Here is a 9,489-nt window from a genome sequence, read left to right on the forward strand (position 1 = left end):
GGAGGGGCGCCTCTCCCCTGGCTGCAGCAGGTCCCCGGGTGGGTTCCCTGAGTGCCTGCGTGGCGCTAAATACGCTGCTGCGCAGCTTACAGGGAATTTAAGTCATAGGCACCACATCAAAGTGTAGTCCCCAGGGAACAATCTTTGCAGGTATACTTGCATAAAATCATGATGAATTTTGGACACTGGATGAAATAATTAAAATATGGCCTATGAGGAAAGATTGAAAAAATTGGGTTTGTTTAGTCTTGGAGAAGAAAAGACCAAGTGGGGACATGATAACAGTCTTCAGGTATGTAAAAGGTTGTTATAAAAAGGCGGGTGATAAACTGTTCTCCTTAACCACCAAGAACAGGCCAAGAAGAAATGGATTTAGGTTGTGGCAAGGGAGATTTAGGTTAGACAGAAGGAAAAACTTCCTAACTGTAAGGGTAAAAAGAAGAACAGGAGTACTTGTGGCACCTTAGAGACTAACAAATTTATTAGAGCATAAGCTTTCGTGGACTACAGCCCACTTCAGCTTATGCTCTAATAAATTTGTTAGTCTCTAAGGTGCCACAAGTACTCCTGTTCTTCTTTTTGCGGATACAGATAACACAGCTGCTACTCTGATAACTGTAAGGGTAGTTAAGCAATGTAACAAATTACCATGGGAGGCTGTGGAATCTCCATCACTGGAGGTTTTTAAGAATAGGTTAGACAAACACCTGTCAGGGATGGTCTAGATAATATGTAATCCTGCATCAGTGCAGGAGACTTGACAACTTAACTAGGTCCCTTCCAGTCTGACATTTCTATGAAGAGTAGTATGCCTGTCTAAATGAATAGGTAATGCTGGAAAAGACCAACTGAAAATTTTCAGTAAGAATTTGATTTACTGTAAATTCTCTAATCCAACTTCCATTAAAATCAATGGGAGTCTTCACTTCATTGGGAGCTGGGATAGGCTCTTTGTGGGGGACTTGGCAATAGTGCATGATCCTAAAAAACTCTGACTTCGGTAGGAGTTCAAGGCATGGAACAATAGCAAGATGTGACTGCCTTTTCATTAAACTGACTGATATGCAGATATTTGAGTGAAAATCTCATCATATATATTACACTTTACTTAATGTAATGTTACACAGGACACACACAAAGTAGATTTAGTCTTATCCTCACTTTTCAAAATTATAAACAAACATTGAAAACAAGTTTCATACACTTAAATATTTTACTGTTCTGTGATTTGTATTTGTTTTTCCTATAAAACCAGCAGTTCTGACTAATGCTCCACATTTATTTCAACGCTGTCCCACATCTTCAAAACAATTCTTTGGGACCTGTGATCCACAAATAGTTTCTAAAAATATAAACTAGGGCTGTCAAGCGAATAAAAAAATTAATCATGATTAACTACACTGTTAAACAATAATAGAATACCATTTAAATATTTTGATGTTTTCTACATTTTCAAATATACTGATTTCAGTTACAACACAGAATACAAAGTGTACAGTACTTATTTTAAATTTATTTTGGATTACAAATATTTGTGCTGTAAAAAATACAAAAGAAATAGTATTTTTCAATTCACCCAATACAAGTACTGTAATGTAACCTCTTTATCATGAAAGTTGAACTTACAAATGTAGAATTATGTACAAAAAATAACCGCATTCAAAAATAAAACCATGTAAAACTTTAGAGCCTACAAGTCCACTCAGTCCTACCTCTTGTTCGGCCAATTGCTCAGACAAACAAGTTTGTTAACATTTGCAGGAGATAATGCTGCCAGTTCTTGTTTACAATGTTACCTGAAAGTGAGAACCGACGTTTGCATGGAACTGTTGTAGCCGGCGTTGCAAGATATTTACGTGCCAGATGCACTAAAGATTCATGTCCTTTCATCTTCAACCACCATTCCAGAGGACGTGTCCATGCTGATGATGGGTTCTGCTTGATAACGATCCAAAGCAGTGCAGGCCGATGCACGTTCACTTTCATCATTTGAGTCAGATGCCACCAGCAGAAGGTTGATTTTCTTTTTTTGATGGTTCAGGTGCTGTAGTTTCCGCACTGGAGTGTTGCTCTTCTAAGACTTCTGAAAGCATACTTCACACCTTGTCTCCCTCTGATTTTGGAAGGCACTTCAGATTCTTAAACCTTGGGTTGAGAGCTGTAGCTATCTTTAGAAATCTCACATTGGTACCTTCTTTGCGTTGTCAAATCTGCAGTGAAAGTGTTCTTAAAACGAACAACATGTGTTGGGTCATCATCCGAGACTGCTATAACATGAAATATATGGCAGAATGCAGGTAAAACAGAGCAGGAGACATACTATTCTCCTCCAAGGCGTTCAGTCAAAATTTAATCAACACATTTTTTTAACTAGCATCATCAGCATGGAAGCATCTCTTCTGGAATGGTGGCCGAAGCATGAAGGTGCATATGAATGTTCAGCATATCTGGCATGTAAATACCTTGCTATGCCGGCTCCAAAAGTGCCATGCAAATGCCTGTTCTCACTTTCAGGTTTCATTGTAAGTAAAAAGCCAGCAGCAATATCTTCCATAAATGTAAACAAACTTGTTTCTCTTAGCGACTGTCCGAACAAGAAGTAGGACTTGTGGGCTCTAAAGTTTTACATTGTTTTATTTTTGAGTTCAGTTATATAACAACAAAAATCTACATTTGTATGTTGCACTTTCGCAATAAAGATATTGCACTACAGTACTTGTATTAGGTGAATTGAAAAATACTGTTTATCATTTTACAGTGCAAATATTTGTAATAAAAATAATAATATGATGTGATTATGTGATTAACTGAGAGCCCTAATATAAAGAGATATCAGTAGTATCCTTTTAAAATCACTGGCATGTGAATTGGACTCTCCCATTGTACATGGTCTCAGAATCAAATTTAATCATCATTCTAAGATCCCACATACCTTTCATTATAAAGCCAATAATTTCCCCATACTTCCTAATAGGCAACTGCTCTTGTTGCATTCATCCAGCTGAAGGGTGTGTGATAGCAGCATCTTCTGAGTAATGCTTTGACACTCCACAAAATGGCCAGCATTATGTACTCAGAAAAATAGAAGCTGTCATCCTCTTTAACATAAATCCAAGAACACCTGAATTCCAACAGTTGAGGAAACTGACTGGATTTCAAATTAGACACACAACTGCATGCACACTTTTGCACACGTAGTTTAGGCAAGCAAATGACCAATGTGTATATAAAAAAAGAGGTATCTGCATGTGCACATGGCTAGTTAAATAAGACAACATGCAAATATATATACACACTATTCTACATGCAGGGTTAGAAAATCTGGCACCCTTCCCCCAACTCCAATAATCAAGGTTATTGCCAAGGCTCCTGTTCAGAAACCTCATCTTCTGTCTGCCTATGGACTCTTCCCCATACATTAAAATAAAGAAAGTAAAATCAACAAGAGTGTGTCAAACATTTTTAGGCTAATATAGTATATGTAATATTATGTATATATTTGAAATCTAGTGTTCTGTTAACTTGACATTAAATATGCTTCTTCAATGTAAATGGACACTGTCAACTTAAATTTAACCCACAATTTACATTTCATACAAACAAGATTGTATGAAGCCTATACACATCAACCAACAGAAATGATTTTTCATCATTAAGAGGAGTCTAATGAAATGTTAAAAAAAAAATAAAAAAATATGGAGATATACCTATCTCATAAAACTGGAAGTGACCCTGAAAGGTCTTCCAGCCCCCTGCCTTCACTAGCAGGACCAAATACTGATTTTGCCCCAGATCCCTAAGTGGCCCCTTCAAGGATTGAACTCACAACCCTGGGTTTAGCAGGCCAATGCTCAAACCACATTCCAAACATTGCACCCTAAGAATATAAAAGTGAAACTGTCTGATTATTAGTATCAATACTGAGAAAAGTGCAAGCTTTAAGAATAGAAAAAACGAAGACAAGCTAATTGGATTTTTAGAATTCTTGCACTTAATGTGAACAACAAAGGCCAGTATCCTTCAATCAAATCTATGGAGTTCTCCCTGTATAAACCAGCTGCATTCAGGTCATAATGACAAACATAGTTAAAGAAATCTGTTTGCATCATAATTAAAGAGACACTTAAAATCACGTATGAAACAATCATGTCCACAATATGAGGCCCCAATCCTGCAAAGAAAAGTATGTGGCTAAGTCTTCGACAGATTGGGAATTTATGTAACCTATACAAAGTTAAAGGATTTCTAATATACCTTCTGGATTTGCAATGATCTTTAAAACTGTGCTATATCACATTTCTTATTGTATTGGGCATGTGGTTTTTTGGATTTTTCTTTTGGAGGGGGGACACCTTATATCATTCCTTACAGGAGCTCAAATTTCCTAGACCAGTGGTTCTGAACCTATGGTCATGGACACCTGGGGGTCCACAGACTATGTCTAAGAACTCTAAAGGGGTCTGCTGCATCGTCATTTGAAAATGTGTAGGGAAAGCCACTGTCCTACATTATTATTGCATGCTCCAATGTCACACATTTTAACATCTCATTTTTTCAATTTTTCCTGTAGCTGCTGGGGAGCTACTTGAAACATCAAAAGAATATGAAAGCAGAAGTTAACAGTATCTTTTGAATAATAAACATTTCTCCTCAGTGGACTACTCCAAATAAAGCTATTAATGTGAAAGGAAATGTATGATATTTTGATACCTCCCAAATACTGCATTTTAGAAGCTGATGAAATTTGGGCAGCACCAAGGTTACTGACATCATAACTGCAACCACCAGATTCCATCTTTATTTTTCCTTATTACACACTTACTGCATGAATACAGAGCAAACAGAATTAATATTTATAAAGTAATGTACATGTGCACACCCATTTGCAAACCTAAACAAAGCACACTCATTGCCCTGAAAGAACTTCTGAAAACCCAGTTGTTCTTTGAAGCATTCCAGCTGTGAAGCTCACAGCCCCCACTCTCCTGTATAACGTTACATAGCGGAACCCTATTTATCCGATCTAATTGGGACTGGGGCCACATCGGATAAACAAAAATTCAGATAAACAGAAGAATGGGTGGGGGATTTCGGGGCTGCCAGCCCGAGCCCCGCCACCCACGACTGACAGCGCCAATCTCCCTTACTCTATTCCTGGGTGTGCGCCAGGGGTGGGTTGGTTAATCCGGAGAGCCAGGTAACGGGTAAATGGGGTTCTACTGTATTGCAATGTTCCCATTCAATGGGCCCTTTGGCAGGGACACTTATGTGCAATGGTTTGCTCGCCCTTTTCTAAAGCGCCGTGTATTCTTGCATTGCTGCAGAAACAAGGGGCCCTCGTCCCGAAGAGCTGTCAGGCTAACTCGGACAAACACAGCACAACTAAGCGAGGCTGCAATTTATCCAAAGGGGGAAATTATCACGGCTTTGCTGGATCAGAAGTACTCGCTTCTTCCCAGAGACACTGATTTATTTGGGCGCCCGGCTCAGCCCCACTTCAGGCCTGGCCTCGCCGAACCACCTGAACGTCCCCTTATAAAGGGGGGGGGAGCGCAGCAGGGGGTGGCGAAGAGACTTTGCCATTTCACAGCACAGAGCCGGGCACTTTGACTGCAAAGCGGGGACGGGCAGCGGGAGCGAAAGGGGCGCCAGGCGCAGGGGCTGCTGCACCGTGACACAGGGGGCGCCCTACGGGGACGGGACCCACAGCCTGGCAGGCCCCCGCCCACACTGAACCTACCTAGGGGATAAGTCAGCTCCCGCGCCGGCTCCTTCCAGCCCCTCGGGGCGCCTCCGGCGGGGGGGAGGGGCGGGCAGCTTCCGGGCAGTTGCGCTCCTACGAGAACCCGCAGCGCTGCGGGGTGCTGATGGGCGGCCGCAGTCAACAACGGCCTTCCAGCCGCGCGCGCTCCCGACAGCACCAGAGCGCGCCCGTCTGGTGTTGGAAGGAGCCACCTGGCTAGCGGAGGCTGCGCCGGCGGAAAGGAGCGTGCGGGCCCGGAGCTAGCGCATGCGCAATGGCCATTCCCAAAGCCGGGGAGAGAGGTGGGCGGGGCCGCTGCGCCTCATGTGGGTTCCTCGCAGCCGCACAGTGGAGGGCGGACAGTGGCCGGGGCCAGGGAAGAGACGCACAAGGGGCTGGCCGGGCTGATCCGGGACAGCCGGACCCAGGGGTGCTCGTGGGATGAGAAGCAGCAGCAGCCGTGAAACGCCCGCAGCAACCCCCCCGCCCCCCGTCCTCACAGGGGTAGGGGGGAAACGTGTGACACGCAGGGCTGCCCTTGGGGGAAATGGTGCCCCGGACCTCTTGGGTGCACGGCACCCTATTGCCCCTACCCCCTGTGGGTGCCCTGGGTTCTCCACCTTCCCTTTCCTCCCAACTCCTACACTGTGCCCCTTTGCCCCAACTCCTATGCCCCGCACCTGCGCTCAAGTGGGGCAGCTGACCTAGATGCGTGGAGCAACTGGCATTGCTGCTCTTCTTCCTCGTCCCCCGCTGCTTTTCCTCCGTGCACCCCAAGGGGGCTGTGAGGGGGGAGCGAGGAGCAGCACCAGGGCTCCTAGTATCCTTGTCGCTTTCCCCACCTGGGCTGCGTAAGTGGAGGGCAGGAGAGCAGCAACTCCTGATGCTCGCTTTACACAGCACAGCACAGCACAGCCCAGGTGGGGAAAGTGACCTGGATACATGGAGCACTTGGTGTCATAGGTGCCGACTCTGTGGGTGCTCTGGGGCAGGAGCACCCACGGGGAAAAATTAGTGGGTACTCTGCACCCACAGGCAGCCAAGCTCCCCCCCTCCCATCCCCTCCCCTCCAGCGCCGCATTCCTGCTCCTTCGCCTACCTCCAAGCGTTTCCTGCCCGGCTGCCGCCAAACAGCTGTTTGCACACTCTGGGAGGGGGAGGAGCGGGAACCTGGCGTTCTTGGGGGAGGAGGCAGGGCCAGGGACGGGACTTTGGGGAAGGGGTTGGAATGGGGGCAGGGAAGAAGGGGGCAGGGGTGGGGCCTCATGGAAGGGGTGGAGTGGGGGCAGGGCCAGGGCATGGTGAGGTCGAGCACCCATGGAAATGCAGGGAAGTCAGCGCCTATGCTTGGTGTTGCTCCTCATTCCCCCCTCACAGCCCCCCTAGGGGGGCACAGAGGACCATGGGGGGGGCCTGAACAGTACTCCCCCCACCATGTTTGTTCACTGGGAAAAAGCAGGGAGAAATCTGGCTGCACCCCACACACACAGTGCTCCCTTGCCAGCCAGAAGCAGTTTCTTACAGTGCGCACCTCTACACTGCCGCACAGTGCCCCCTTGACTGATGTGCGCAGTGCAGTCCTCCCCCTTCTCAGAAATAAGAGAGGGCAACACACATCACAAACTCCCCCTCCATGTCCCACTCCAGCTGCGGCAGAGAAGGAAAACTGGGGCACCTGCAGAGGGAACTGATGGATCCCTTAAGTGTTATATAGTGCCCATCAACTATGGTTATGGGTGCACTAAAGTTAGAATGACCTGATGTTCAGATATTATTGTGACTGTCAGGGTATTAGGGACTTTGTTTTATATATGCGACTTCCCTCCCTCCTCCCCTGGAAAAAAATCCTGATTTTTCACACTTACTATCTGGTCACCTTAACTAAAGTGTATTTACACTTTTATTAGAGAGACTGGATAGTGACATTTTTAGGATCCTTCTGCTTATAATAGGTTTTTCCACAGTAGGATTTTTTGGGGGGGAGGGGGAGGAGGAAGAACAGTTCAAAGTAAATCACTTGTCTCTTTTTATGATTAGACTGATTCACCCAAATCAGTAATGGGTTGGTTCTGAACCTGCAGAATTTGGATGGTGCATACCTGAATAGCCGCCTCATTATGTTTCATGAATAGGGTTATAGAATTGGCAGATTCATACAGGATAAGAAAGTCATACAAAGGTACCAGAAATGTCATGGCTGCACATTCCCCCACTCCCCAAATCATAAGTAAGTCAGAGATGACAACAGTTGAGTAAATGCTGCAAAAAAGTATCTGTGAACATTCATTAGAATAAATTCACACATTTGTTACTATTTGTGACCTCTCTTATTTGCTTTCCCTAAACGTTTGTATGTGCAAGCTTTTTGTTAACAAGATTATAGAAAGAAATTTTCAGGCATACTCATGAAAATATGTATTTGCATTAACATTCACACCAAAAGTGTTTGCATCAACTTCTTAAAAGCACTTCTGGGACTAGAAATCATCCAGTCAGAGAGCTGAGACTAAGAAATATTAAATTATTAATAGCAAATTCTCAAATCAGTGGTAATGGTGGACAATGTCAGGCAATCCATGAGCTAAAGTATGTTTGCAAAAACACATTGAATAACTTAAATTAATATAAAATATGTTCATGAATAATTTCAGAGGTAAAAAGACTAAATTGCTCTAATAAATTGCTCACTGCAAATAATACTTTAAAAGATGCAAAATTCTGAAAAGCAAGAGCCAGATCTTGCTGTAAAATAGACTGATAGTCACTCAGAGAACTGAATAGGGCAAAGGACTTGTCATCCTGGTAGCTGCCTGGATCTGCTGGAACTGCCAGCAGTGGTGTGTGGTCTGATGGTATTATAGGCAACTTCTGAGGTGCTTATTAGTAGTGGGGATATTTGTTTTGCAATGTAGGTAAGCAGACATGAATCAAGGAACAATAGAGAGAAGCTATTGAGAAAGAAAGGGCTTTTCCTCCTCTTCACAGCAACCATATAAAATAATAACCCGCAAGTCTAAGCCTAGTACAGTAATAAAACTGAATACAGATAAAATCTCACCCTCAGAGATGTTTGAATAAGTTTCTTTCACAGACTGGACGCTTTCCTAGTCTAGGCACATTCCTTTCCCCTGGTACAGCCCTTGTTCCAGCTCAGGTGGTAGCTAGGGAATTTCTCATGACTGCAGCCTCCTTTGTTCTGTTTCAGCCACTTATATATCTTTTGCATAAGGCAGGAATCCTTTGTGTCTCTGGGTTCCCACCCACCCCTTCTAAATGGAAAAGCACGAGGTTAAAGATGGATTCCAGTTCAAGTGACATGATCACATGTCACAGTAAGACTTCATTACCCACTTGCCAGCACACACGTATACAGGAAGACTTACAAGTAAAACAAAGCCATTTACAGTCAATTGTCCTGGTTAATGGTAGCCATCAAGATTCCAAACCACCATTAATGGCCCACACTTTGCATAATTACAGTAGACCCTCAGAGTTATATTTCATATTTCTAGTTTCAGATACAAGAGTGATACATTTATACAAATAGGATGACCACACTCGGTAGATTATAAGCTTTGTAATGATACCTTACAAGAGACCTTTTGCATGAAGCTCACTTTAGTTACATTATATTCACACATCAGCATATTTTCATAAAATCATATATAGAGTGCAATGTCACACTTACCTGTCTACTGTGCACTTATTTTCCTTCCTAAAAGAACTAATGTACTTCTCAGGGTCCA

The 9,489-nt window shown here is 43.8% G+C and overlaps 1 protein-coding gene across 5 annotated transcripts in view; it reads right to left on the bottom strand.

The window, feature by feature from the left end:
* Window positions 1–6,495, bottom strand: part of SHPRH (SNF2 histone linker PHD RING helicase) — a 142,573-nt gene extending 136,078 nt beyond the window's left edge. For 3 of the 5 annotated variants that reach the window (XM_008177225.4, XM_065588788.1, XM_065588791.1), the window contains exon 1: window positions 5,741–6,495. The gene's annotated coding sequence lies outside the window, so the exon portion shown is untranslated. Of the gene's footprint in view, window positions 1–1,796; window positions 3,689–5,740 lie in introns of those variants that run through there. The other 2 variants (XM_065588789.1, XM_065588790.1) reach the window with 2 other exon arrangements.
* Between the last annotated feature and the right edge of the window lie 2,994 nt (window positions 6,496–9,489).

The sequence above is a fragment of the Chrysemys picta genome, chromosome 3 (genome assembly GCF_011386835.1).
Source record: "Chrysemys picta bellii isolate R12L10 chromosome 3, ASM1138683v2, whole genome shotgun sequence".
NCBI lineage: Eukaryota > Metazoa > Chordata > Testudines > Emydidae > Chrysemys > Chrysemys picta.